The sequence below is a fragment of the Oncorhynchus keta genome, chromosome 10, assembly GCF_023373465.1.
Source record: "Oncorhynchus keta strain PuntledgeMale-10-30-2019 chromosome 10, Oket_V2, whole genome shotgun sequence".
NCBI lineage: Eukaryota > Metazoa > Chordata > Actinopteri > Salmoniformes > Salmonidae > Oncorhynchus > Oncorhynchus keta.
The window spans coordinates 15603333-15626457 of record NC_068430.1 but is presented as its reverse complement, the minus strand read 5'-3'; the positions used below and the strand labels follow the sequence as shown (position 1 = coordinate 15626457).

The following is a 23125-nucleotide window of genomic DNA, read 5'->3' as shown; positions in this document are numbered from 1 at the left end:
CTGGGTCACTCAAGGAAATTCAGAGGCTTGTCCCGAAGCCACTCCTGCATTGTCTTGGCTGTGTGCTTAGGGTCGTTGTCCTGTTGGAAGATGAAACCTAGCCCCAGTCTGAGGTACTGAGTGCTCTGGAGCAGGTTTTCATCAAGGATCTTTCTATAATTTGCTCCGTTCATCTTCCCCTCAATCCTGACGAGTCTCCGAGTCCCTGGTGCTGAAAAACATTCCCACAGCATGATGCTGCCACCACCATGCTTCACAGTAGGTATGGTGCCAGGTTTCCTACAGAAGTGACACTTGGCATTCAAGCCATATAGCTCATATTGGTTTCATCAGACCAGAGAATCTTGTTTCTCGTGGTATGAGAGTCTTTAGGTGCCTTTTGTCAAACTCCAAGTGGGCTGTCATGTCCCTTTTACTGAGCAGTGGCTTCCGTCTGGCCACTCTACCGTAAAGGCCTGATTTGGTAGAGTGCTGTAGAGATGTTTGTCCTTCTGGAATGTTCTCCCATCTCCACACATGAACTCTGGAGCTCTGTAAGTGTGACCATCAGGTTCTTGGTCACCTCCCTGACCAAGGTCCTTCTCCCCCTGATTGCTTAGTTTGGCTGGGTGGCCAGCTCTAGGAAGAGTCTTGGTTCCAAACTTCTTCCTTTTAAGAATGATGGAGGCCACTGTGTTCTTGGGGACCTTCAAAGCTGCAGAAATGTTTGGTACCGTTCCCCAGATCTGTGCCTCGATACAATCCTGTCTCGGAGCTCTACGGACAATTCCTTCTACCTCATGGCTTAATTTTTGCTATGACATGCACTGTCAAATGTGGGACCTTATATAAACAGGTGTGTGCCTTTCCAAATAATGTCCAATCAATTGAAATTACCACAGATGACTCCAATCAAGTTGTAGAAACATCTTAAGGATGATTAATGTAAACAGGATGCATCTGAGCTCAATTTCTTGTCTCATTGCAAAGGGTCTGAATACTTGTGTAAATAAGGTAAGTCTTTTTTTACATTATTTATGAAGTAATTTTCACTTTGTCATTATGGGGTATTGTGTGAAGATTGATGAAGAAAATGTTTTATTTAATCAATTTTAGAAAAAGGCTGAAACTTAAAACTTGTTTGGGATAGGGGGCAGCATTTCCCTATTTCAATGACAAAGCAATTACTTGTGAAATGTCCTCCAAAATGGAGCAAAAAATGCTCCTTTTCTGGACAAGAAATAGACAGGCAGAGGGTTCAAGAAAACTTGCTCCTGCTGAGGCTCAAACTCACAACCTCAGCACTACTTCACTGCATACTGCTGTATAAGTACCATGCGCTAAACGACTGCGCCACAGGAGCTATGCAAAAAATATTCACTGATCACCATATTTCGCACAAACATAGCTGTACGATATTCAGTCCAAGTCAGTACTACAATTGACCTGCCTGGCAAGCTCAGGCGTTTGAGCATGAGCCTCTTAATCTCAGAATCCTAGGGTCGATACCACAAATGGGGTGATTCTTGTCTGAGCCGAAGCACCAACTCACTTTGCAAACAGCCATTCACCTGGACTTTCGAGCAGGCTTGCCACTCTGCATTGCTGACGTGTCAGGCATAGCTGGTGATACAGAAGACTATGGATTGGAATCCTAGATGTGCCTGCACTCTGACCTGTTATCTCAATGACATACCAACTACTTATGAAATAGATTGAATAAATTATCCTTTTCTGGACAAGAAGTAGACAGGCAGAGGGTTCAAGAAAAGCAATTGCTCCTGGTGAGGCTCGAACTCACAACCTCAGCATTGCTTCACTGCATACTGCTGTATAAGTACCACGCACTAACCGACTGCGCCACAGGAGCTATGCAAATAAGTGTCACTGATCACCATATTTTGCACAAACATAGCTGTACGATATTCAGTCCAAATCAGTACTACAATTGACCTGCCTGGCAAGCTCAGGCGTTTGAGCATGAGCCTCTTATCTCAGAGTCGTAGGGTCGATATCACAAATGGGGGGATTCTTGTCTGAGCCGAAGCACCAATTCACTTTGCAAACAGCCATTCACCTGGACTTTCGAGCAGGCTTGCCACTCTGCATTGCTGACGTGTCAGGCATAGCTGGTGATACAGAAGACTATGGATTTGAATCCGAGATGTGCCTGCACTCTGACCTGTTATCTCAATGACATACCAACTACTTATGAAATAGATTGAATAAATGATCCTTTTCTGGACAAGAAGTAGACAGGCAGAGGGTTCAAGAAAAGCAATTGCTCCTGGTGAGGCTCGAACTCACAACCTCGCATTGCTTCACTGCATACTGCTGTATAAGTACCACGCGCTAACCGACTGCGCCACAGGAGCTATGCAAATAAGAATCACTGATCACCATATTTTGCACAAACATAGCTGTACGATATTCAGTCCAAGTCAGTACTACAATTGACCTGCCTGGCAAGCTCAGGCGTTTGAGCATGAGCCTCTTAATCTCAGAATCGTAGGGTCGATACCACAAATGGGGTGATTCTTGTCTGAGCCGAAGCACCAACTCACTTTGCAAACAGCCATTCACCTGGACTTTCGAGCAGGCTTGCCACTCTGCATTGCTGACATGTCAGGCATAGCTGGTGATACAGAAGACTATGGATTTGAATCCGAGATGTGCCTGCAATCTGACCTGTTATCTCAATGACATACCAACTACTTATGAAATAGATTGAATAAATTATCATTTTCTGGACAAGAAGTAGACAGGCAGAGGGTTCAAGAAAAGTAATTGCTCCTGGTGAGGCTCGAACTCACAACCTCAGCATTGCTTCACTGCATACTGCTGTATAAGTACCACGCGCTAACCGACTGCGCCACAGGAGCTATGCAAATAAGTCACTGATCACCATATTTTGCACAAACATAGCTGTACGATATTCAGTCCAAATCAGTACTACAATTGACCTGCCTGGCAAGCTCAGGCGTTTGAGCATGAGCCTCTTATCTCAGAATCGTAGGGTCGATATCACAAATGGGGGGATTCTTGTCTGAGCCGAAGCACCAACTCACTTTGCAAACAGTCATTCACCTGGACTTTCGAACAGGCTTGCCACTCTGCATTGCTGACGTGTCAGGCATAGCTGGTGATACAGCAGACTATGGATTTGAATCCGAGATGTGCCTGCACGCTGACCTGTTATCTCAATGACATACCAACTACTTATGAAATAGATTGAATAAATTATCCTTTTCTGGACAAGAAGTAGACAGGCAGAGGGTTCAAGAAAAGCAATTGCTCCTGGTGAGGCTCGAACTCACAACCTCAGCATTGCTTCACTGCATACTGCTGTATAAGTACCACGCACTAACCGACTGCGCCACAGGAGCTATGCAAATAACTGTCACTGATCAAAATATTTTGCACAAACATAGCTGTACGATATTCAGTCCAAATCAGTACTACAATTGACCTGCCTGGCAAGCTCAGGCGTTTGAGCATGAGCCTCTTATCTCAGAATCGTAGGGTCGATATCACAAATGGGGTGATTCTTGTCTGAGCCGAAGCACCAACTCACTTTGCAAACAGCCATTCACCTGGACTTTCGAGCAGGCTTGCCACTCTGCATTGCTGACGTGTCAGGCATAGCTGGTGATACAGAAGACTATGGATTTGAATCCGAGATGTGCCTGCACTCTGACCTGTTATCTCAATGACATACCAACTACTTATGAAATAGATTGAATAAATTATCCTTTTCTGGACAAGAAGTAGACAGGAAGAGGGTTCAAGAAAAGCAATTGCTCCTGGTGAGGCTCGAACTCACAACCTCGGCATTGCTTCACTGCATACTGCTGTATAAGTACCACGCGCTAACTGACTGCGCCACAGGAGCTATGCAAATAAGTATCACTGATCACCATATTTTGCACAAACATAGCTGTACGATATTCAGTCCAAGTCAGTACTACAATTGACCTGCCTGGCAAGCTCAGGCGTTTGAGCATGAGCCTCTTATCTCAGAATCGTAGGGTCGATATCACAAATGGGGTGATTCTTGTCTGAGCCGAAGCACCAATTCACTTTGCAAACAGCCATTCACCTGGACTTTCGAGCAGGCTTGCCACTCTGCATTGCTGACGTGTCAGGCATAGCTGGTGATACAGAAGACTATGGATTTGAATCCGAGATGTGCCTGCACTCTGACCTGTTATCTCAATGACATACCAACTACTTATGAAATAGATTGAATAAATGATCCTTTTCTGGACAAGAAGTAGACAGGCAGAGGGTTCAAGAAAAGCAATTGCTCCTGGTGAGGCTCGAACTCACAACCTCAGCATTGCTTCACTGCATACTGCTGTATAAGTACCACGCACTAACCGACTGCGCCACAGGAGCTATGCAAATAACTGTCACTGATCAAAATATTTTGCACAAACATAGCTGTACGATATTCAGTCCAAATCAGTACTACAATTGACCTGCCTGGCAAGCTCAGGCGTTTGAGCATGAGCCTCTTATCTCAGAATCGTAGGGTCGATATCACAAATGGGGTGATTCTTGTCTGAGCCGAAGCACCAACTCACTTTGCAAACAGCCATTCACCTGGACTTTCGAGCAGGCTTGCCACTCTGCATTGCTGACGTGTCAGGCATAGCTGGTGATACAGAAGACTATGGATTTGAATCCGAGATGTGCCTGCACTCTGACCTGTTATCTCAATGACATACCAACTACTTATGAAATAGATTGAATAAATTATCCTTTTCTGGACAAGAAGTAGACAGGAAGAGGGTTCAAGAAAAGCAATTGCTCCTGGTGAGGCTCGAACTCACAACCTCGCATTGCTTCACTGCATACTGCTGTATAAGTACCACGCGCTAACCGACTGCGCCACAGGAGCTATGCAAATAAGTATCACTGATCACCATATTTTGCACAAACATAGCTGTACGATATTCAGTCCAAGTCAGTACTACAATTGACCTGCCTGGCAAGCTCAGGCGTTTGAGCATGAGCCTCTTATCTCAGAATCGTAGGGTCGATATCACAAATGGGGGATTCTTGTCTGAGCCGAAGCACCAACTCACTTTGCAAACAGCCATTCACCTGGACTTTCGAGCAGGCTTGCCACTCTGCATTGCTGACGTGTCAGGCATAGCTGGTGATACAGAAGACTATGGATTTGAATCCGAGATGTGCCTGCACTCTGACCTGTTATCTCAATGACATACCAACTACTTATGAAATAGATTGAATAAATTATCCTTTTCTGGACAAGAAGTAGACAGGAAGAGGGTTCAAGAAAAGCAATTGCTCCTGGTGAGGCTCGAACTCACAACCTCAGCATTGCTTCACTGCATACTGCTGTATAAGTACCACGCGCGAACAGACTGCGCCACAGGAGCTATGCAAATAAGAATCACTGATCACCATTTTTTGCACAAACATAGCTGTACGATATTCAGTCCAAGTCAGTACTACAATTGACCTGCCTGGCAAGCTCAGGCGTTTGAGCATGAGCCTCTTATCTCAGAATCGTAGGGTCGATATCACAAATGGGGGGATTCTTGTCTGAGCCGAAGCACCAACTCACTTTGCAAACAGCCATTCACCTGGACTTTCGAGCAGGCTTGCCACTCTGCATTGCTGACGTGTCAGGCATAGCTGGTGATACAGAAGACTATGGATTGGAATCCTAGATGTGCCTGCACTTGGACCTGTTATCTCAATGACATACCAACTACTTATGAAATAGATTGAATAAATTATCCTTTTCTGGACAAGAAGTAGACAGGCAGAGGGTTCAAGAAAAGCAATTGCTCCTGGTGAGGCTCGAACTCACAACCTCAGCATTGCTTCACTGCATACTGCTGTATAAGTACCACGCACTAACCGACTGCGCCACAGGAGCTATGCAAAGAACTGTCACTGATCAAAATATTTTGCACAAACATAGCTGTACGATATTCAGTCCAAGTCAGTACTACAATTGACCTGCCTGGCAAGCTCAGGCGTTTGAGCATGAGCCTCTTAATCTCAGAATCGTAGTGTCGATATAACAAATGGGGTGATTCTTGTCTGAGCCGAAGCACCAACTCACTTTGCAAACAGCCATTCACCTGGACTTTCGAGCAGTCTTGCCACCCTGCATTGCTGACGTGTCAGGCATAGCTGGTGATACAGAAGACTATGGATTTGAATCCGAGATGTGCCTGCACTCTGACCTGTTATCTCAATGACATACCAACTACTTATGAAATAGATTGAATAAATTATCCTTTTCTGGACAAGAAGTAGACAGGAGAGGGTTCAAGAAAAGCAATTGCTCCTGGTGAGGCTCGAACTCACAACCTCAGCATTGCTTCACTGCATACTGCTGTATAAGTACCACGCGCTAACCGACTGCGCCACAGGAGCTATGCAAATAAACTGTCACTGATCACCATATTTTGCACAAACATAGCTGTACGATATTCAGTCCAAATCAGTACTACAATTGACCTGCCTGGCAAGCTCAGGCGTTTGAGCATGAGCCTCTTATCTCAGAATCGTAGGGTCGATATCACAAATGGGGGGATTCTTGTCTGAGCCGAAGCACCAACTCACTTTGCAAACAGCCATTCACCTGGACTTTCGAGCAGGCTTGCCATTCTGCATTGCTGACGTGTCAGGCATAGCTGGTGATACAGAAGACTATGGATTGGAATCCTAGATGTGCCTGCACTCTGACCTGTTATCTCAATGAAATACCAACTACTTATGAAATAGATTGAATAAATTATCCTTTTCTGGACAAGAAGTAGACAGGAAGAGGGTTCAAGAAAAGCAATTGCTCCTGGTGAGGCTCGAACTCACAACCTCGGCATTGCTTCACTGCATACTGCTGTATAAGTACCACGCGCTAACCGACTGCGCCACAGGAGCTATGCAAATAGCTAAATAAGTATCACTGATCACCATTTTTTGCACAAACATAGCTGTACGATATTCAGTCCAAGTCAGTACTACAATTGACCTGCCTGGCAAGCTCAGGCGTTTGAGCATGAGCCTCTTAATCGATAACACAAATGGGGTGATTCTTGTCTGAGCCGAAGCACCAACTCACTTTGCAAACAGCCATTCACCTGGACTTTCGAGCAGGCTTGCCACTCTGCATTGCTGACGTGTCAGGCATAGCTGGTGATACAGAAGACTATGGATTTGAATCCGAGATGTGCCTGCACTCTGACCTGTTATCTCAATGACATACCAACTACTTATGAAATAGATTGAATAAATTATCCTTTTCTGGACAAGAAGTAGACAGGCAGAGGGTTCAAGAAAAGCAATTGCTCCTGGTGAGGCTCGAACTCACAACCTCAGCATTGCTTCACTGCATACTGCTGTATAAGTACCACGCACTAACCGACTGCGCCACAGGAGCTATGCAAATAACTGTCACTGATCAAAATATTTTGCACAAACATAGCTGTACGATATTCAGTCCAAATCAGTACTACAATTGACCTGCCTGGCAAGCTCAGGCGTTTGAGCATGAGCCTCTTATCTCAGAATCGTAGGGTCGATATCACAAATGGGGTGATTCTTGTCTGAGCCGAAGCACCAACTCACTTTGCAAACAGCCATTCACCTGGACTTTCGAGCAGGCTTGCCACTCTGCATTGCTGACGTGTCAGGCATAGCTGGTGATACAGAAGACTATGGATTTGAATCCGAGATGTGCCTGCACTCTGACCTGTTATCTCAATGACATACCAACTACTTATGAAATAGATTGAATAAATTATCCTTTTCTGGACAAGAAGTAGACAGGAAGAGGGTTCAAGAAAAGCAATTGCTCCTGGTGAGGCTCGAACTCACAACCTCGGCATTGCTTCACTGCATACTGCTGTATAAGTACCACGCGCTAACCGACTGCGCCACAGGAGCTATGCAAATAAGTATCACTGATCACCATATTTTGCACAAACATAGCTGTACGATATTCAGTCCAAGTCAGTACTACAATTGACCTGCCTGGCAAGCTCAGGCGTTTGAGCATGAGCCTCTTCATCTCAGAATCGATATCACAAATGGGGTGATTCTTGTCTGAGCCGAAGCACCAACTCACTTTGCAAACAGCCATTCACCTGGACTTTCGAGCAGGCTTGCCACTCTGCATTGCTGACGTGTCAGGCATAGCTGGTGATACAGAAGACTATGGATTTGAATCCGAGATGTGCCTGCACTCTGACCTGTTATCTCAATGACATACCAACTACTTATGAAATAGATTGAATAAATTATCCTTTTCTGGACAAGAAGTAGACAGGAAGAGGGTTCAAGAAAAGCAATTGCTCCTGGTGAGGCTCGAACTCACAACCTCGGCATTGCTTCACTGCATACTGCTGTATAAGTACCACGCGCTAACCGACTGCGCCACAGGAGCTATGCAAATAAGTATCACTGATCACCATATTTTGCACAAACATAGCTGTACGATATTCAGTCCAAGTCAGTACTACAATTGACCTGCCTGGCAAGCTCAGGCGTTTGAGCATGAGCCTCTTATCTCAGAATCGTAGGGTCGATATCACAAATGGGGTGATTCTTGTCTGAGCCGAAGCACCAATTCACTTTGCAAACAGCCATTCACCTGGACTTTCGAGCAGGCTTGCCACTCTGCATTGCTGACGTGTCAGGCATAGCTGGTGATACAGAAGACTATGGATTTGAATCCGAGATGTGCCTGCACTCTGACCTGTTATCTCAATGACATACCAACTACTTATGAAATAGATTGAATGAATTATCATTTTCTGGACAAGAAGTAGACAGGAAGAGGGTTCAAGAAAAGCAATTGCTCCTGGTGAGGCTCGAACTCACAACCTCGGCATTGCTTCACTGCATACTGCTGTATAAGTACCACGCAATAACCGACTGCGCCACAGGAGCTATGCAAAGAACTGTCACTGATCAAAATATTTTGCACAAACATAGCTGCACGATATTCAGTCCAAGTCAGTACTACAATTGACCTGCCTGGCAAGCTCAGGCGTTTGAGCATGAGCCTCTTAATCTCAGAATCGTAGGGTCGATATCACAAATGGGGGATTCTTGTCTGAGCCGAAGCACCAACTCACTTTGCAAACAGCCATTCACCTGGACTTTCGAGCAGGCTTGCCACTCTGCATTGCTGACGTGTCAGGCATAGCTGGTGATACAGAAGACTATGGATTTGAATCCGAGATGTGCCTGCACTCTGACCTGTTATCTCAATGACATACCAACTACTTATGAAATAGATTGAATAAATTATCCTTTTCTGGACAAGAAGTAGACAGGGAGAGGGTTCAAGAAAAGCAATTGCTCCTGGTGAGGCTCGAACTCACAACCTCGGCATTGCTTCACTGCATACTGCTGTATAAGTACCACGCGCTAACCGACTGCGCCACAGGAGCTATGCAAATAAGTATCACTGATCACCATTTTTTGCACAAACATAGCTGTACGATATTCAGTCCAAGTCAGTACTACAATTGACCTGCCTGGCAAGCTCAGGCGTTTGAGCATGAGCCTCTTAATCTCAGAATCGTAGGGTCGATACCACAAATGGGGTGATTCTTGTCTGAGCCGAAGCACCAACTCACTTTGCAAACAGCCATTCACCTGGACTTTCGAGCAGGCTTGCCACTCTGCATTGCTGACGTGTCAGGCATAGCTGGTGATACAGAAGACTATGGATTTGAATCCGAGATGTGCCTGCACTCTGACCTGTTATCTCAATGACATACCAACTACTTATGAAATAGATTGAATAAATTATCCTTTTCTGGACAAGAAGTAGACAGGCAGAGGGTTCAAGAAAAGCAATTGCTCCTGGTGAGGCTCGAACTCACAACCTCAGCATTGCTTCACTGCATACTGCTGTATAACTACCACGCACTAACCGACTGCGCCACAGGAGCTATGCAAAGAACTGTCACTGATCAAAATATTTTCCACAAACATAGCTGTACGATATTCAATCCAAATCAGTACTACAATTGACCTGCCTGGCAAGCTCAGGCGTTTGAGCATGAGCCTCTTATCTCAGAATCGTAGGGTCGATATCACAAATGGGGTGATTCTTGTCTGAGCCGAAGCACCAACTCACTTTGCAAACAGCCATTCACCTGGACTTTCGAGCAGGCTTGCCACTCTGCATTGCTGACGTGTCAGGCATAGCTGGTGACGCAGAACACTATGCATTTGAATCGTAGCTGTGCCTGCACTCTGACCTGTTATCTCAATGACATACCAACTACTTATGAAATAGATTGAATAAATTATCCTTTTCTGGACAAGAAGTAGACAGGAAGAGGGTTCAAGAAAAGCAATTGCTCCTGGTGAGGCTCGAACTCACAACCTCAGCATTGCTTCACTGCATACTGCTGTATAAGTACCACGCGCTAACCGACTGCGCCACAGGAGCTATGCAAATAAGTGTCACTGATCAAAATATTTTGCACAAACATAGCTGTACGATATTCAGTCCAAATCAGTACTACAATTGACCTGCCTGGCAAGCTCAGGCGTTTGAGCATGAGCCTCTTAATCTCAGAATCGTAGGGTCGATACCACAAATGGGGTGATTCTTGTCTGAGCCGAAGCACCAACTCACTTTGCAAACAGCCATTCACCTGGACTTTCGAGCAGTCTTGCCACCCTGCATTGCTGACGTGTCAGGCATAGCTGGTGATACAGAAGACTATGGATTTGAATCCGAGATGTGCCTGCACTCTGACCTGTTATCTCAATGACATACCAACTACTTATGAAATAGATTGAATAAATTATCATTTTCTGTACAAGAAGTAGACAGGCAGAGGGTTCAAGAAAAGCAATTGCTCCTGGTGAGGCTCAAACTCACAACCTCGGCATTGCTTCACTGCATACTGCTGTATAAGTACCACGTGCTAACCGACTGCGCCACAGGAGCTATGCAAAGAACTGTCACTGATCACCATATTTTGCACAAACATAGCTGTACGATATTCAGTCCAAATCAGTACTACAATTGACCTGCCTGGCAAGCTCAGGCGTTTGAGCATGAGCCTCTTATCTCAGAATCGTAGGGTCGATATCACAAATGGGGGATTCTTGTCTGAGCCGAAGCACCAACTCACTTTGCAAACAGCCATTCACCTGGACTTTCGAGCAGGCTTGCCACTCTGCATTGCTGATGTGTCAGGCATAGCTGGTGATACAGAAGACTATGGATTGGAATCCTAGATGTGCCTGCACTCTGACCTGTTATCTCAATGACATACCAACTACTTATGAAATAGATTGAATAAATTATCCTTTTCTGGACAAGAAGTAGACAGTAAGAGGGTTCAAGAAAAGCAGTTGCTCCTGGTGAGGCTCGAACTCACAACCTCAGCATTGCTTCAATGCATACTGCTGTATAAGTACCACGCGCTAACCGACTGCGCCACAGGAGCTATGCAAATAACTATCACTGATCACCATTTTTTGCACAAACATAGCTGTACGATATTCAGTCCAAGTCAGTACTACAATTGACCTGCCTGGCAAGCTCAGGCGTTTGAGCATGAGCCTCTTATCTCAGAATCGTAGGGTCGATATCACAAATGGGGGGATTCTTGTCTGAGCCGAAGCACCAACTCACTTTGCAAACAGCCATTCACCTGGATTTTCGAGCAGGCTTGCCACTCTGCATTGCTGACGTGTCAGGCATAGCTGGTGATACAGAAGACTATGGATTTGAATCCGAGATGTGCCTGCACTCTGACCTGTTATCTCAATGACATACCAACTACTTATGAAATAGATTGAATAAATTATCCTTTTCTGGACAAGAAGTAGACAGGAAGAGGGTTCAAGAAAAGCAATTGCTCCTGGTGAGGCTCGAACTCACAACCTCGGCATTGCTTCACTGCATACTGCTGTATAAGTACCACGCGCTAACCGACTGCGCCACAGGAGCTATGCAAATAAGTATCACTGATCACCATATTTTGCACAAACATAGCTGTACGATATTCAGTCCAAGTCAGTACTACAATTGACCTGCCTGGCAAGCTCAGGCGTTTGAGCATGAGCCTCTTAATCTCAGATTCGTAGGGTCGATACCACAAATGGGGTGATTCTTGTCTGAGCCGAAGCACCAACTCACTTTGCAAACAGCCATTCACCTGGACTTTCGAGCAGGCTTGCCACTCTGCATTGCTGACGTGTCAGGCATAGCTGGTGATACAGAAGACTATGGATTTGAATCCGAGATGTGCCTGCACTCTGACCTGTTATCTCAATGACATACCAACTACTTATGAAATAGATTGAATAAATTATCCTTTTCTGGACAAGAAGTAGACAGGCAGAGGGTTCAAGAAAAGCAATTGCTCCTGGTGAGGCTCGACTTCACAACCTCAGCATTGCTTCACTGCATACTGCTGTATAAGTACCACGCACTAACCGACTGCGCCACAGGAGCTATGCAAAGAACTGTCACTGATCAAAAATTTTTTCACAAACATAGCTGCACGATATTCAGTCCAAATCAGTACTACAATTGACCTGCCTGGCAAGCTCAGGCGTTTGAGCATGAGCCTCTTATCTCAGAATCGTAGGGTCGATATCACAAATGGGGGGATTCTTGTCTGAGCCGAAGCACCAACTCACTTTGCAAACAGCCATTCACCTGGACTTTCGAGCAGGCTTGCCACTCTGCATTGCTGACGTGTCAGGCATAGCTGGTGATGCAGAAGACTATGGATTTGAATCCGAGATGTGCCTGCACTCTGACCTGTTATCTCAATGACATACCAACTACTTATGAAATAGATTGAATAAATTATCATTTTCTGGACAAGAAGTAGACAGGAAGAGGGTTCAAGAAAAGAAATTGCTCCTGGTGAGGCTCGAACTCACAACCTCAGCATTGCTTCACTGCATACTGCTGTATAAGTACCACGCACTAACCGACTGCGCCACAGGAGCTATGCAAAGAACTGTCACTGATCAAAATATTTTGCACAAACATAGCTGCACGATATTCAGTCCAAATCAGTACTACAATTGACCTGCCTGGCAAGCTCAGGCGTTTGAGCATGAGCCTCTTATCTCAGAATCGTAGGGTCGATATCACAAATGGGGTGATTCTTGTCTGAGCCGAAGCACCAACTCACTTTGCAAACAGCCATTCACCTGGACTTTCGAGCAGGCTTGCCACTCTGCATTGCTGATGTGTCAGGCATAGCTGGTGATGCAGAAGACTATTGATTTGAATCCGAGATGTGCCTGCACTCTGTCCTGTTATCTCAACGACATACCAACTTCTTATGAAATAGATTGAATAAACGTTCCTTTTCTGGACAAGAAGTAGACAGTTCAAGAAAAGAAATTGCTCCTGGTGAGGATCGAACTCACAACCTCGGCATTGCTTCACTGCATACTGCTGTATAAGTACCACACGCTAACCGACTGCGCCACAGGAGCTATGCAAAGAAGTGTCACTGATCACCATATTTTGCACAAACATAGCTGTACGATATTCAGTCCAAGTCAGTACTACAATTGACCTGCCTGGCAAGCTCAGGCGTTTGAGCATGAGCCTCTTAATCTCAGATTCGTAGGGTCGATACCACAAATGGGGTGATTCTTGTCTGAGCCGAAGCACCAACTCACTTTGCAAACAGCCATTCACCTGGACTTTCGAGCAGGCTTGCCACTCTGCATTGCTGACGTGTCAGGCATAGCTGGTGATACAGAAGACTATGGATTTGAATCCGAGATGTGCCTGCACTCTGACCTGTTATCTCAATGACATACCAACTACTTATGAAATAGATTGAATAAATTATCCTTTTCTGGACAAGAAGTAGACAGGAAGAGGGTTCAAGAAAAGAAATTGCTCCTGGTGAGGCTCGAACTCACAACCTCGGCATTGCTTCACTGCATACTGCTGTATAAGTACCACGCGCTAACCGACTGCGCCACAGGAGCTATGCAAATAAGAATCACTGATCACCATTTTTGCACAAACATAGCTGTACGATATTCAGTCCAAGTCAGTACTACAATTGACCTGCCTGGCAAGCTCAGGCGTTTGAGCATGAGCCTCTTATCTCAGAATCGTAGGGTCGATATTACAAATGGGGGGATTCTTGTCTGAGCCGAAGCACCAACTCACTTTGCAAACAGCCATTCACCTGGACTTTCGAGCAGGCTTGCCACTCTGCATTGCTGACGTGTCAGGCATAGCTGGTGATACAGAAGACTATGGATTGGAATCCTAGATGTGCCTGCACTCTGACCTGTTATCTCAATGACATACCAACTACTTATGAAATAGATTGAATAAATTATCCTTTTCTGGACAAGAAGTAGACAGGAAGAGGGTTCAAGAAAAGCAATTGCTCCTGGTGAGGCTCGAACTCACAACCTCAGCATTGCTTCACTGCATACTGCTGTATAAGTACCACGCGCTAACCGACTGCGCCACAGGAGCTATGCAAATAAGTATCACTGATCACCATTTTTTGCACAAACATAGCTGTACGATATTCAGTCCAAGTCAGTACTACAATTGACCTGCCTGGCAAGCTCAGGCGTTTGAGCATGAGCCTCTTAATCTCAGAATCGTAGGGTCGATACCACAAATGGGGTGATTCTTGTCTGAGCCGAAGCACCAACTCACTTTGCAAACAGCCATTCACCTGGACTTTCGAGCAGGCTTGCCACTCTGCATTGCTGACGTGTCAGGCATAGCTGGTGATACAGAAGACTATGGATTTGAATCCGAGATGTGCCTGCACTCTGACCTGTTATCTCAATGACATACCAACTACTTATGAAATAGATTGAATAAATGATCCTTTTCTGGACAAGAAGTAGACAGGCAGAGGGTTCAAGAAAAGCAATTGCTCCTGGTGAGGCTCGAACTCACAACCTCGGCATTGCTTCACTGCATACTGCTGTATAAGTACCACGCGCTAACCGACTGCGCCACAGGAGCTATGCAAAGAACTGTCACTGATCAAAATATTTTGCACAAACATAGCTGCACGATATTCAGTCCAAATCAGTACTACAATTGACCTGCCTGGCAAGCTCAGGCGTTTGAGCATGAGCCTCTTAATCTCAGAATCGTAGGGTCGATATAACAAATGGGGGATTCTTGTCTGAGCCGAAGCACCAACTCACTTTGCAAACAGCCATTCACCTGGACTTTCGAGCAGGCTTGCCACTCTGCATTGCTGACGTGTCAGGCATAGCTGGTGATACAGAAGACTATGGATTTGAATCCTAGATGTGCCTGCACTCTGACCTGTTATCTCAATGACATACCAACTACTTATGAAATAGATTGAATAAATTATCCTTTTCTGGACAAGAAGTAGACAGGAAGAGGGTTCAAGAAAAGAAATTGCTCCTGGTGAGGCTCGAACTCACAACCTCGGCATTGCTTCACTGCATACTGCTGTATAAGTACCACGCACTAACCGACTGCGCCACAGGAGCTATGCAAATAAGTATCACTGATCACCATTTTTTGCACAAACTTAGCTGTACGATATTCAGTCCAAATCAGTACTACAATTGACCTGCCTGGCAAGCTCAGGCGTTTGAGCATGAGCCTCTTATCTCAGAATCGTAGGGTCGATATTACAAATGGGGGGATTCTTGTCTGAGCCGAAGCACCAACTCACTTTGCAAACAGCCATTCACCTGGACTTTCGAGCAGGCTTGCCACTCTGCATTGCTGACGTGTCAGGCATAGCTGGTGATACAGAAGACTATGGATTTGAATCCTAGATGTGCCTGCACTCTGACCTGTTATCTCAATGACATACCAACTACTTATGAAATAGATTGAATAAATTATCCTTTTCTGGACAAGAAGTAGACAGGAAGAGGGTTCAAGAAAAGCAATTGCTCCTGGTGAGGCTCGAACTCACAACCTCGGCATTGCTTCACTGCATACTGCTGTATAAGTACCACGCGCTAACCGACTGCGCCACAGGAGATATGCAAAGAACTGTCACTGATCACAATATTTTGCACAAACATAGCTGTACGATATTCAGTCCAAGTCAGTACTACAATTGACCTGCCTGGCAAGCTCAGGCGTTTGAGCATGAGCCTCTTAATCTCAGAATCGTAGGGTCGATACCACAAATGGGGTGATTCTTGTCTGAGCCGAAGCACCAACTCACTTTGCAAACAGCCATTCACCTGGACTTTCGAGCAGGCTTGCCACTCTGCATTGCTGACGTGTCAGGCATAGCTGGTGATACAGAAGACTATGGATTTGAATCCGAGATGTGCCTGCACTCTGACCTGTTATCTCAATGACATACCAACTACTTATGAAATAGATTGAATAAATTATCATTTTCTGGACAAGAAGTAGACAGGAAGAGGGTTCAAGAAAAGCAATTGCTCCTGGTGAGGCTCGAACTCACAACCTCGGCATTGCTTCACTGCATACTGCTGTATAAGTACCACGCGCTAACCGACTGCGCCACAGGAGCTATGCAAATAAGAATCACTGATCACCATATTTTGCACAAACATAGCTGTACGATATTCAGTCCAAGTCAGTACTACAATTGACCTGCCTGGCAAGCTCAGGCGTTTGAGCATGAGCCTCTTAATCTCAGATTCGTAGGGTCGATACCACAAATGGGGTGATTCTTGTCTGAGCCGAAGCACCAACTCACTTTGCAAACAGCCATTCACCTGGACTTTCGAGCAGGCTTGCCACTCTGCATTGCTGACGTGTCAGGCATAGCTGGTGATACAGAAGACTATGGATTTGAATCCGAGATGTGCCTGCACTCTGACCTGTTATCTCAATGACATACCAACTACTTATGAAATAGATTGAATAAATGATCCTTTTCTGGACAAGAAGTAGACAGGCAGAGGGTTCAAGAAAAGCAATTGCTCCTGGTGAGGCTCGAACTCACAACCTCAGCATTGCTTCACTGCATACTGCTGTATAAGTACCACGCACTAACCGACTGCGCCACAGGAGCTATGCAAAGAACTGTCACTGATCAAAATATTTTGCACAAACATAGCTGCACGATATTCAGTCCAAATCAGTACTACAATTGTCCTGCCTGGCAAGCTCAGGCGTTTGAGCATGAGCCTCTTATCTCAGAATCGTAGGGTCGATATCACAAATGGGGTGATTCTTGTCTGAGCCGAAGCACCAACTCACTTTGCAAACAGCCATTCACCTGGACTTTCGAGCAGGCTTGCCACTCTGCATTGCTGACGTGTCAGGCATAGCTGGTGATGCAGAAGACTATTGATTTGAATCCGATATGTGCCTGCACTCTGACCTGTTATCTCAATGACATACCAACTACTTATGAAATAGATTGAATAAATGATCATTTTCTGGACAAGAAGTAGACAGGGAGAGGGTTCAAGAAAAGCAATTGCTCCTGGTGAGGCTCGAACTCACAACCTCGGCATTGCTTCACTGCATACTGCTGTATAAGTACCACGCGCTAACCGACTGCGCCACAGGAGCTATGCAAATAAGTATCACTGATCACCATTTTTTTGCACAAACATAGCTGTACGATATTCAGTCCAAGTCAGTACTACAATTGACCTGCCTGGCAAGCTCAGGCGTTTGAGCATGAGCCTCTTAATCTCAGAATCGTAGGGTCGATACCACAAATGGGGGGATTCTTGTCTGAGCCGAAGCACCAACTCACTTTGCAAACAGCCATTCACCTGGACTTTCGAGCAGGCTTGCCACTCTGCATTGCTGACGTGTCAGACATAGCTGGTGATACAGAAGACTATGGATTTGAATCCGAGATGTGCCTGCAGTCTGACCTGTTATCTCAATGACATACCAACTACTTATGAAATAGATTGAATAAATGATCCTTTTCTGGACAAGAAGTAGACAGGCAGAGGGTTCAAGAAAAGCAATTGCTCCTGGTGAGGCTCGAACTCACAACCTCAGCATTGCTTCACTGCATACTGCTGTATAAGTACCACGCGCTAACCGACTGCGCCACAGGAGCTATGCAAATAAGTATCACTGATCACCATTTTTTGCACAAACTTAGCTGTACGATATTCAGTCCAAATCAGTACTACAATTGACCTGCCTGGCAAGCTCAGGCGTTTGAGCATGAGCCTCTTATCTCAGAATCGTAGGGTCGATATCACAAATGGGGGGATTCTTGTCTGAGCCGAAGCACCAACTCACTTTGCAAACAGCCATTCACCTGGACTTTCGAGCAGGCTTGCCACTCTGCATTGCTGACGTGTCAGGCATAGCTGGTGATACAGAAGACTATGGATTGGAATCCTAGATGTGCCTGCACTCTGACCTGTTATCTCAATGACATACCAACTACTTATGAAATAGATTGAATAAATTGTCATTTTCTGGACAAGAAGTAGACAGGAAGAGGGTTCAAGAAAAGCAATTGCTCCTGGTGAGGCTCGAACTCACAACCTCGGCATTGCTTCACTGCATACTGCTGTATAAGTACCACGCGCTAAACAACTGCGCCACAGGAGCTATGCAAATACGTATCACTGATCACCATTTTTTGCACAAACATAGCTGTACGATATTCAGTCCAAGTCAGTACTACAATTGACCTGCCTGGCAAGCTCAGGCGTTTGAGCATGAGCCTCTTATCTCAGAATCGTAGGGTCGATATCACAAATGGGGGGATTCTTGTCTGAGCCGAAGCACCAACTCACTTTGCAAACAGCCATTCACCTGGACTTTCGAGCAGGCTTGCCACTCTGCATTGCTGACGTGTCAGGCATAGCTGGTGATACAGAAGACTATGGATTGGAATCCTAGATGTGCCTGCACTCTGACCTGTTATCTCAATGACATACCAACTACTTATGAAATAGATTGAATAAATGATCCTTTTCTGGACAAGAAGTAGACAGGCAGAGGGTTCAAGAAAAGAAATTGCTCCTGGTGAGGCTCGAACTCACAACCTCAGCATTGCTTCACTGCATACTGCTGTATAAGTACCACGCGCTAACCGACTGCGCCACAGGAGCTATGCAAATAAGTATCACTGATCACCATTTTTTGCACAAACTTAGCTGTACGATATTCAGTCCAAATCAGTACTACAATTGACCTGCCTGGCAAGCTCAGGCGTTTGAGCATGAGCCTCTTATCTCAGAATCGTAGGGTCGATATCACAAATGGGGGGATTCTTGTCTGAGCCGAAGCACCAACTCACTTTGCAAACAGCCATTCACCTGGACTTTCGAGCAGGCTTGCCACTCTGCATTGCTGACGTGTCAGGCATAGCTGGTGATGCAGAAGACTATTGATTTGAATCCGAGATGTGCCTGCACTCTGACCTGTTATCTCAATGACATACCAACTACTTATGAAATAGATTGAATAAATGATCATTTTCTGGACAAGAAGTAGACAGGCAGAGGGTTCAAGAAAAGCAATTGCTCCTGGTGAGGCTCGACTTCACAACCTCAGCATTGCTTCACTGCATACTGCTGTATAAGTACCACGCACTAACCGACTGCGCCACAGGAGCTATGCAAAGAACTGTCACTGATCAAAATATTTTGCACAAACATAGCTGCACGATATTCAGTCCAAGTCAGTACTACAATTGACCTGCCTGGCAAGCTCAGGCGTTTGAGCATGAGCCTCTTAATCTCAGAATCGTAGGGTCGATACCACAAATGGGGTGATTCTTGTCTGAGCCGAAGCACCAACTCACTTTGCAAACAGCCATTCACCTGGACTTTCGAGCAGGCTTGCCACTCTGCATTGCTGACGTGTCAGGCATAGCTGGTGATACAGAAGACTATGGATTTGAATCCGAGATGTGCCTGCACTCTGACCTGTTATCTCAATGACATACCAACTACTTATGAAATAGATTGAATAAATGATCCTTTTCTGGACAAGAAGTAGACAGGCAGAGGGTTCAAGAAAAGCAATTGCTCCTGGTGAGGCTCGACTTCACAACCTCAGCATTGCTTCACTGCATACTGCTGTATAAGTACCACGCACTAACCGACTGCGCCACAGGAGCTATGCAAAGAACTGTCACTGATCAAAATATTTTGCACAAACATAGCTGCACGATATTCAGTCCAAATCAGTACTACAATTGACCTGCCTGGCAAGCTCAGGCGTTTGAGCATGAGCCTCTTATCTCAGAATCGTAGGGTCGATATCACAAATGGGGGGATTCTTGTCTGAGCCGAAGCACCAACTCACTTTGCAAACAGCCATTCACCTGGACTTTCGAGCAGGCTTGCCACTCTGCATTGCTGACGTGTCAGGCATAGCTGGTGATACAGAAGACTATGGATTTGAATCCGAGATGTGCCTGCACTCTGACCTGTTATCTCAATGACATACCAACTACTTATGAAATAGATTGAATAAATGATCATTTTCTGGACAAGAAGTAGACAGGCAGAGGGTTCAAGAAAAGCAATTGCTCCTGGTGAGGCTCGACTTCACAACCTCAGCATTGCTTCACTGCATACTGCTGTATAAGTACCACGCACTAACCGACTGCGCCACAGGAGCTATGCAAAGAACTGTCACTGATCAAAATATTTTGCACAAACATAGCTGCACGATATTCAGTCCAAATCAGTACTACAATTGACCTGCCTGGCAAGCTCAGGCGTTTGAGCATGAGCCTCTTAATCTCAGAATCGTAGGGTCGATACCACAAATGGGGTGATTCTTGTCTGAGCCGAAGCACCAACTCACTTTGCAAACAGCCATTCACCTGGACTTTCGAGCAGGCTTGCCACTCTGCATTGCTGACGTGTCAGGCATAGCTGGTGATACAGAAGACTATGGATTTGAATCCGAGATGTGCCTGCACTCTGACCTGTTATCTCAATGACATACCAACTACTTATGAAATAGATTGAATAAATGATCCTTTTCAGGACAAGAAGTAGACAGGCAGAGGGTTCAAGAAAAGCAATTGCTCCTGGTGAGGCTCAAACTCACAACCTCGGCATTGCTTCACTGCATACTGCTGTATAAGCACCACGCGCTAACCGACTGCGCCACAGGAGCTATGCAAATAAGTATCACTGATCACCATTTTTTGCACAAACATAGCTGTACGATATTCAGTCCAAGTCAGTACTACAATTGACCTGCCTGGCAAGCTCAGGCGTTGAGCATGAGCCTCTTAATCTCAGAATCGTAGGGTCGATACCACAAATGGGGTGATTCTTGTCTGAGCCGAAGCACCAACTCACTTTGCAAACAGACATTCACCTGGACTTTCGAGCAGGCTTGCCACTCTGCATTGCTGACGTGTCAGGCATAGCTGGTGATACAGAAGACTATGGATTTGAATCCGAGATGTGCCTGCACTCTGACCTGTTATCTCAATGACATACCAACTACTTATGAAATAGATTGAATAAATTATCATTTTCTGTACAAGAAGTAGACAGGCAGAGGGTTCAAGAAAAGCAATTGCTCCTGGTGAGGCTCGACTTCACAACCTCAGCATTGCTTCACTGCATACTGCTGTATAAGTACCACGCACTAACCGACTGCGCCACAGGAGCTATGCAAAGAACAGTCACTGATCAAAATATTTTGCACAAACATAGCTGCACGATATTCAGTCCAAGTCAGTACTACAATTGACCTGCCTGGCAAGCTCAGGCGTTTGAGCATGAGCCTCTTAATCTCAGAATCGTAGGGTCGATACCACAAATGGGGTGATTCTTGTCTGAGCCGAAGCACCAACTCACTTTGCAAACAGCCATTCACCTGGACTTTCGAGCAGGCTTGCCACTCTGCATTGCTGACGTGTCAGGCATAGCTGGTGATACAGAAGACTATGGATTTGAATCCGAGATGTGCCTGCACTCTGACCTGTTATCTCAATGACATACCAATTACTTATGAAATAGATTGAATAAATTATCATTTTCTGGACAAGAAGTAGACAGGAAGAGGGTTCAAGAAAAGCAATTGCTCCTGGTGAGGCTCGACTTCACAACCTCAGCATTGCTTCACTGCATACTGCTGTATAAGTACCACGCGCTAACCGACTGCGCCACAGGAGCTATGCGAAGAACTGTCACTGATCAAAATATTTTCCACAAACATAGCTGTACGATATTCAATCCAAATCAGTACTACAATTGACCTGCCTGGCAAGCTCAGGCGTTTGAGCATGAGCCTCTTATCTCAGAATCGTAGGGTCGATATCACAAATGGGGTGGATTCTTGTCTGAGCCGAAGCACCAACTCACTTTGCAAACAGCCATTCACCTGGACTTTCGAGCAGGCTTGCCACTCTGCATTGCTGACGTGTCAGGCATAGCTGGTGATGCAGAAGACTATTGATTTGAATCCGAGATGTGCCTGCACTCTGACCTGTTATCTCAATGACATACCAACTACTTATGAAATAGATTGAATAAATGATCATTTTCTGGACAAGAAGTAGACAGGCAGAGGGTTCAAGAAAAGCAATTGCTCCTGGTGAGGCTCGAACTCACAACCTCGGCATTGCTTCACTGCATACTGCTGTATAAGTACCACGCGCTAACCGACTGCGCCACAGGAGCTATGCAAATAAGTATCACTGATCACCATTTTTTGCACAAACATAGCTGTACGATATTCAGTCCAAGTCAGTACTACAATTGACCTGCCTGGCAAGCTCAGGCGTTTGAGCATGAGCCTCTTAATCTCAGAATCGTAGGGTCGATACCACAAATGGGGTGATTCTTGTCTGAGCCGAAGCACCAACTCACTTTGCAAACAGCCATTCACCTGGACTTTCGAGCAGGCTTGCCACTCTGCATTGCTGACGTGTCAGGCATAGCTGGTGATACAGAAGACTATGGATTTGAATCCGAGATGTGCCTGCACTCTGACCTGTTATCTCAATGACATACCAACTACTTATGAAATAGATTGAATAAATTATCCTTTTCTGGACAAGAAGTAGACAGGCAGAGGGTTCAAGAAAAGAAATTGCTCCTGGTGAGGCTCGAACTCACAACCTCAGCATTGCTTCACTGCATACTGCTGTATAAGTACCACGCACTAACCGACTGCGCCACAGGAGCTATGCAAAGAACTGTCACTGATCAAAATATTTTGCAC

At 45.4% G+C, this 23125-nt stretch overlaps 36 non-coding genes across 36 annotated transcripts; all 36 read right to left on the bottom strand.

The window, feature by feature from the left end:
* Window positions 1-1755: 1755 nt before the first annotated feature.
* trnai-uau (transfer RNA isoleucine (anticodon UAU)) lies at window positions 1756-1849 on the bottom strand. Its single transcript has 2 exons — window positions 1812-1849; window positions 1756-1791 (listed from the first exon to the last, which is right to left on the bottom strand). It is a non-coding gene; the product is annotated as a tRNA-Ile (tRNA).
* Window positions 1850-2261: 412 nt separating this feature from the next.
* Window positions 2262-2354, bottom strand: trnai-uau (transfer RNA isoleucine (anticodon UAU)). The gene is made up of 2 exons: window positions 2317-2354; window positions 2262-2296 (listed from the first exon to the last, which is right to left on the bottom strand). It is a non-coding gene; the product is annotated as a tRNA-Ile (tRNA).
* A 413-nt stretch (window positions 2355-2767) lies between these two features.
* Window positions 2768-2861, bottom strand: trnai-uau (transfer RNA isoleucine (anticodon UAU)). Its single transcript has 2 exons — window positions 2824-2861; window positions 2768-2803 (listed from the first exon to the last, which is right to left on the bottom strand). It is a non-coding gene; the product is annotated as a tRNA-Ile (tRNA).
* A 410-nt stretch (window positions 2862-3271) lies between these two features.
* trnai-uau (transfer RNA isoleucine (anticodon UAU)) lies at window positions 3272-3365 on the bottom strand. Its single transcript has 2 exons — window positions 3328-3365; window positions 3272-3307 (listed from the first exon to the last, which is right to left on the bottom strand). It is a non-coding gene; the product is annotated as a tRNA-Ile (tRNA).
* A 412-nt stretch (window positions 3366-3777) lies between these two features.
* Window positions 3778-3871, bottom strand: trnai-uau (transfer RNA isoleucine (anticodon UAU)). The gene is made up of 2 exons: window positions 3834-3871; window positions 3778-3813 (listed from the first exon to the last, which is right to left on the bottom strand). It is a non-coding gene; the product is annotated as a tRNA-Ile (tRNA).
* A 412-nt stretch (window positions 3872-4283) lies between these two features.
* trnai-uau (transfer RNA isoleucine (anticodon UAU)) lies at window positions 4284-4377 on the bottom strand. The gene is made up of 2 exons: window positions 4340-4377; window positions 4284-4319 (listed from the first exon to the last, which is right to left on the bottom strand). It is a non-coding gene; the product is annotated as a tRNA-Ile (tRNA).
* Window positions 4378-4789: 412 nt separating this feature from the next.
* Window positions 4790-4882, bottom strand: trnai-uau (transfer RNA isoleucine (anticodon UAU)). The gene is made up of 2 exons: window positions 4845-4882; window positions 4790-4824 (listed from the first exon to the last, which is right to left on the bottom strand). It is a non-coding gene; the product is annotated as a tRNA-Ile (tRNA).
* Window positions 4883-5799: 917 nt separating this feature from the next.
* Window positions 5800-5893, bottom strand: trnai-uau (transfer RNA isoleucine (anticodon UAU)). Its single transcript has 2 exons — window positions 5856-5893; window positions 5800-5835 (listed from the first exon to the last, which is right to left on the bottom strand). It is a non-coding gene; the product is annotated as a tRNA-Ile (tRNA).
* Window positions 5894-6305: 412 nt separating this feature from the next.
* trnai-uau (transfer RNA isoleucine (anticodon UAU)) lies at window positions 6306-6399 on the bottom strand. The gene is made up of 2 exons: window positions 6362-6399; window positions 6306-6341 (listed from the first exon to the last, which is right to left on the bottom strand). It is a non-coding gene; the product is annotated as a tRNA-Ile (tRNA).
* A 413-nt stretch (window positions 6400-6812) lies between these two features.
* trnai-uau (transfer RNA isoleucine (anticodon UAU)) lies at window positions 6813-6906 on the bottom strand. Its single transcript has 2 exons — window positions 6869-6906; window positions 6813-6848 (listed from the first exon to the last, which is right to left on the bottom strand). It is a non-coding gene; the product is annotated as a tRNA-Ile (tRNA).
* Window positions 6907-7311: 405 nt separating this feature from the next.
* trnai-uau (transfer RNA isoleucine (anticodon UAU)) lies at window positions 7312-7405 on the bottom strand. Its single transcript has 2 exons — window positions 7368-7405; window positions 7312-7347 (listed from the first exon to the last, which is right to left on the bottom strand). It is a non-coding gene; the product is annotated as a tRNA-Ile (tRNA).
* Window positions 7406-7817: 412 nt separating this feature from the next.
* On the bottom strand, window positions 7818-7911 carry trnai-uau (transfer RNA isoleucine (anticodon UAU)). The gene is made up of 2 exons: window positions 7874-7911; window positions 7818-7853 (listed from the first exon to the last, which is right to left on the bottom strand). It is a non-coding gene; the product is annotated as a tRNA-Ile (tRNA).
* A 405-nt stretch (window positions 7912-8316) lies between these two features.
* Window positions 8317-8410, bottom strand: trnai-uau (transfer RNA isoleucine (anticodon UAU)). The gene is made up of 2 exons: window positions 8373-8410; window positions 8317-8352 (listed from the first exon to the last, which is right to left on the bottom strand). It is a non-coding gene; the product is annotated as a tRNA-Ile (tRNA).
* A 412-nt stretch (window positions 8411-8822) lies between these two features.
* On the bottom strand, window positions 8823-8916 carry trnai-uau (transfer RNA isoleucine (anticodon UAU)). Its single transcript has 2 exons — window positions 8879-8916; window positions 8823-8858 (listed from the first exon to the last, which is right to left on the bottom strand). It is a non-coding gene; the product is annotated as a tRNA-Ile (tRNA).
* A 412-nt stretch (window positions 8917-9328) lies between these two features.
* trnai-uau (transfer RNA isoleucine (anticodon UAU)) lies at window positions 9329-9422 on the bottom strand. Its single transcript has 2 exons — window positions 9385-9422; window positions 9329-9364 (listed from the first exon to the last, which is right to left on the bottom strand). It is a non-coding gene; the product is annotated as a tRNA-Ile (tRNA).
* Window positions 9423-9835: 413 nt separating this feature from the next.
* trnai-uau (transfer RNA isoleucine (anticodon UAU)) lies at window positions 9836-9929 on the bottom strand. Its single transcript has 2 exons — window positions 9892-9929; window positions 9836-9871 (listed from the first exon to the last, which is right to left on the bottom strand). It is a non-coding gene; the product is annotated as a tRNA-Ile (tRNA).
* Window positions 9930-10341: 412 nt separating this feature from the next.
* On the bottom strand, window positions 10342-10435 carry trnai-uau (transfer RNA isoleucine (anticodon UAU)). Its single transcript has 2 exons — window positions 10398-10435; window positions 10342-10377 (listed from the first exon to the last, which is right to left on the bottom strand). It is a non-coding gene; the product is annotated as a tRNA-Ile (tRNA).
* A 413-nt stretch (window positions 10436-10848) lies between these two features.
* trnai-uau (transfer RNA isoleucine (anticodon UAU)) lies at window positions 10849-10942 on the bottom strand. Its single transcript has 2 exons — window positions 10905-10942; window positions 10849-10884 (listed from the first exon to the last, which is right to left on the bottom strand). It is a non-coding gene; the product is annotated as a tRNA-Ile (tRNA).
* A 411-nt stretch (window positions 10943-11353) lies between these two features.
* On the bottom strand, window positions 11354-11447 carry trnai-uau (transfer RNA isoleucine (anticodon UAU)). The gene is made up of 2 exons: window positions 11410-11447; window positions 11354-11389 (listed from the first exon to the last, which is right to left on the bottom strand). It is a non-coding gene; the product is annotated as a tRNA-Ile (tRNA).
* A 412-nt stretch (window positions 11448-11859) lies between these two features.
* On the bottom strand, window positions 11860-11953 carry trnai-uau (transfer RNA isoleucine (anticodon UAU)). Its single transcript has 2 exons — window positions 11916-11953; window positions 11860-11895 (listed from the first exon to the last, which is right to left on the bottom strand). It is a non-coding gene; the product is annotated as a tRNA-Ile (tRNA).
* A 919-nt stretch (window positions 11954-12872) lies between these two features.
* trnai-uau (transfer RNA isoleucine (anticodon UAU)) lies at window positions 12873-12966 on the bottom strand. The gene is made up of 2 exons: window positions 12929-12966; window positions 12873-12908 (listed from the first exon to the last, which is right to left on the bottom strand). It is a non-coding gene; the product is annotated as a tRNA-Ile (tRNA).
* Window positions 12967-13370: 404 nt separating this feature from the next.
* Window positions 13371-13464, bottom strand: trnai-uau (transfer RNA isoleucine (anticodon UAU)). The gene is made up of 2 exons: window positions 13427-13464; window positions 13371-13406 (listed from the first exon to the last, which is right to left on the bottom strand). It is a non-coding gene; the product is annotated as a tRNA-Ile (tRNA).
* Window positions 13465-13877: 413 nt separating this feature from the next.
* On the bottom strand, window positions 13878-13971 carry trnai-uau (transfer RNA isoleucine (anticodon UAU)). The gene is made up of 2 exons: window positions 13934-13971; window positions 13878-13913 (listed from the first exon to the last, which is right to left on the bottom strand). It is a non-coding gene; the product is annotated as a tRNA-Ile (tRNA).
* A 411-nt stretch (window positions 13972-14382) lies between these two features.
* trnai-uau (transfer RNA isoleucine (anticodon UAU)) lies at window positions 14383-14476 on the bottom strand. The gene is made up of 2 exons: window positions 14439-14476; window positions 14383-14418 (listed from the first exon to the last, which is right to left on the bottom strand). It is a non-coding gene; the product is annotated as a tRNA-Ile (tRNA).
* Window positions 14477-14889: 413 nt separating this feature from the next.
* Window positions 14890-14983, bottom strand: trnai-uau (transfer RNA isoleucine (anticodon UAU)). The gene is made up of 2 exons: window positions 14946-14983; window positions 14890-14925 (listed from the first exon to the last, which is right to left on the bottom strand). It is a non-coding gene; the product is annotated as a tRNA-Ile (tRNA).
* A 412-nt stretch (window positions 14984-15395) lies between these two features.
* On the bottom strand, window positions 15396-15489 carry trnai-uau (transfer RNA isoleucine (anticodon UAU)). Its single transcript has 2 exons — window positions 15452-15489; window positions 15396-15431 (listed from the first exon to the last, which is right to left on the bottom strand). It is a non-coding gene; the product is annotated as a tRNA-Ile (tRNA).
* Window positions 15490-15901: 412 nt separating this feature from the next.
* Window positions 15902-15995, bottom strand: trnai-uau (transfer RNA isoleucine (anticodon UAU)). Its single transcript has 2 exons — window positions 15958-15995; window positions 15902-15937 (listed from the first exon to the last, which is right to left on the bottom strand). It is a non-coding gene; the product is annotated as a tRNA-Ile (tRNA).
* A 413-nt stretch (window positions 15996-16408) lies between these two features.
* trnai-uau (transfer RNA isoleucine (anticodon UAU)) lies at window positions 16409-16502 on the bottom strand. Its single transcript has 2 exons — window positions 16465-16502; window positions 16409-16444 (listed from the first exon to the last, which is right to left on the bottom strand). It is a non-coding gene; the product is annotated as a tRNA-Ile (tRNA).
* A 413-nt stretch (window positions 16503-16915) lies between these two features.
* On the bottom strand, window positions 16916-17009 carry trnai-uau (transfer RNA isoleucine (anticodon UAU)). The gene is made up of 2 exons: window positions 16972-17009; window positions 16916-16951 (listed from the first exon to the last, which is right to left on the bottom strand). It is a non-coding gene; the product is annotated as a tRNA-Ile (tRNA).
* A 412-nt stretch (window positions 17010-17421) lies between these two features.
* Window positions 17422-17515, bottom strand: trnai-uau (transfer RNA isoleucine (anticodon UAU)). The gene is made up of 2 exons: window positions 17478-17515; window positions 17422-17457 (listed from the first exon to the last, which is right to left on the bottom strand). It is a non-coding gene; the product is annotated as a tRNA-Ile (tRNA).
* A 414-nt stretch (window positions 17516-17929) lies between these two features.
* Window positions 17930-18023, bottom strand: trnal-uaa (transfer RNA leucine (anticodon UAA)). The gene is made up of 2 exons: window positions 17986-18023; window positions 17930-17965 (listed from the first exon to the last, which is right to left on the bottom strand). It is a non-coding gene; the product is annotated as a tRNA-Ile (tRNA).
* Window positions 18024-18435: 412 nt separating this feature from the next.
* trnai-uau (transfer RNA isoleucine (anticodon UAU)) lies at window positions 18436-18529 on the bottom strand. Its single transcript has 2 exons — window positions 18492-18529; window positions 18436-18471 (listed from the first exon to the last, which is right to left on the bottom strand). It is a non-coding gene; the product is annotated as a tRNA-Ile (tRNA).
* A 412-nt stretch (window positions 18530-18941) lies between these two features.
* trnai-uau (transfer RNA isoleucine (anticodon UAU)) lies at window positions 18942-19035 on the bottom strand. The gene is made up of 2 exons: window positions 18998-19035; window positions 18942-18977 (listed from the first exon to the last, which is right to left on the bottom strand). It is a non-coding gene; the product is annotated as a tRNA-Ile (tRNA).
* Window positions 19036-20967: 1932 nt separating this feature from the next.
* On the bottom strand, window positions 20968-21061 carry trnai-uau (transfer RNA isoleucine (anticodon UAU)). Its single transcript has 2 exons — window positions 21024-21061; window positions 20968-21003 (listed from the first exon to the last, which is right to left on the bottom strand). It is a non-coding gene; the product is annotated as a tRNA-Ile (tRNA).
* A 1426-nt stretch (window positions 21062-22487) lies between these two features.
* trnai-uau (transfer RNA isoleucine (anticodon UAU)) lies at window positions 22488-22581 on the bottom strand. Its single transcript has 2 exons — window positions 22544-22581; window positions 22488-22523 (listed from the first exon to the last, which is right to left on the bottom strand). It is a non-coding gene; the product is annotated as a tRNA-Ile (tRNA).
* A 413-nt stretch (window positions 22582-22994) lies between these two features.
* Window positions 22995-23088, bottom strand: trnai-uau (transfer RNA isoleucine (anticodon UAU)). The gene is made up of 2 exons: window positions 23051-23088; window positions 22995-23030 (listed from the first exon to the last, which is right to left on the bottom strand). It is a non-coding gene; the product is annotated as a tRNA-Ile (tRNA).
* Window positions 23089-23125: the final 37 nt, after the last annotated feature.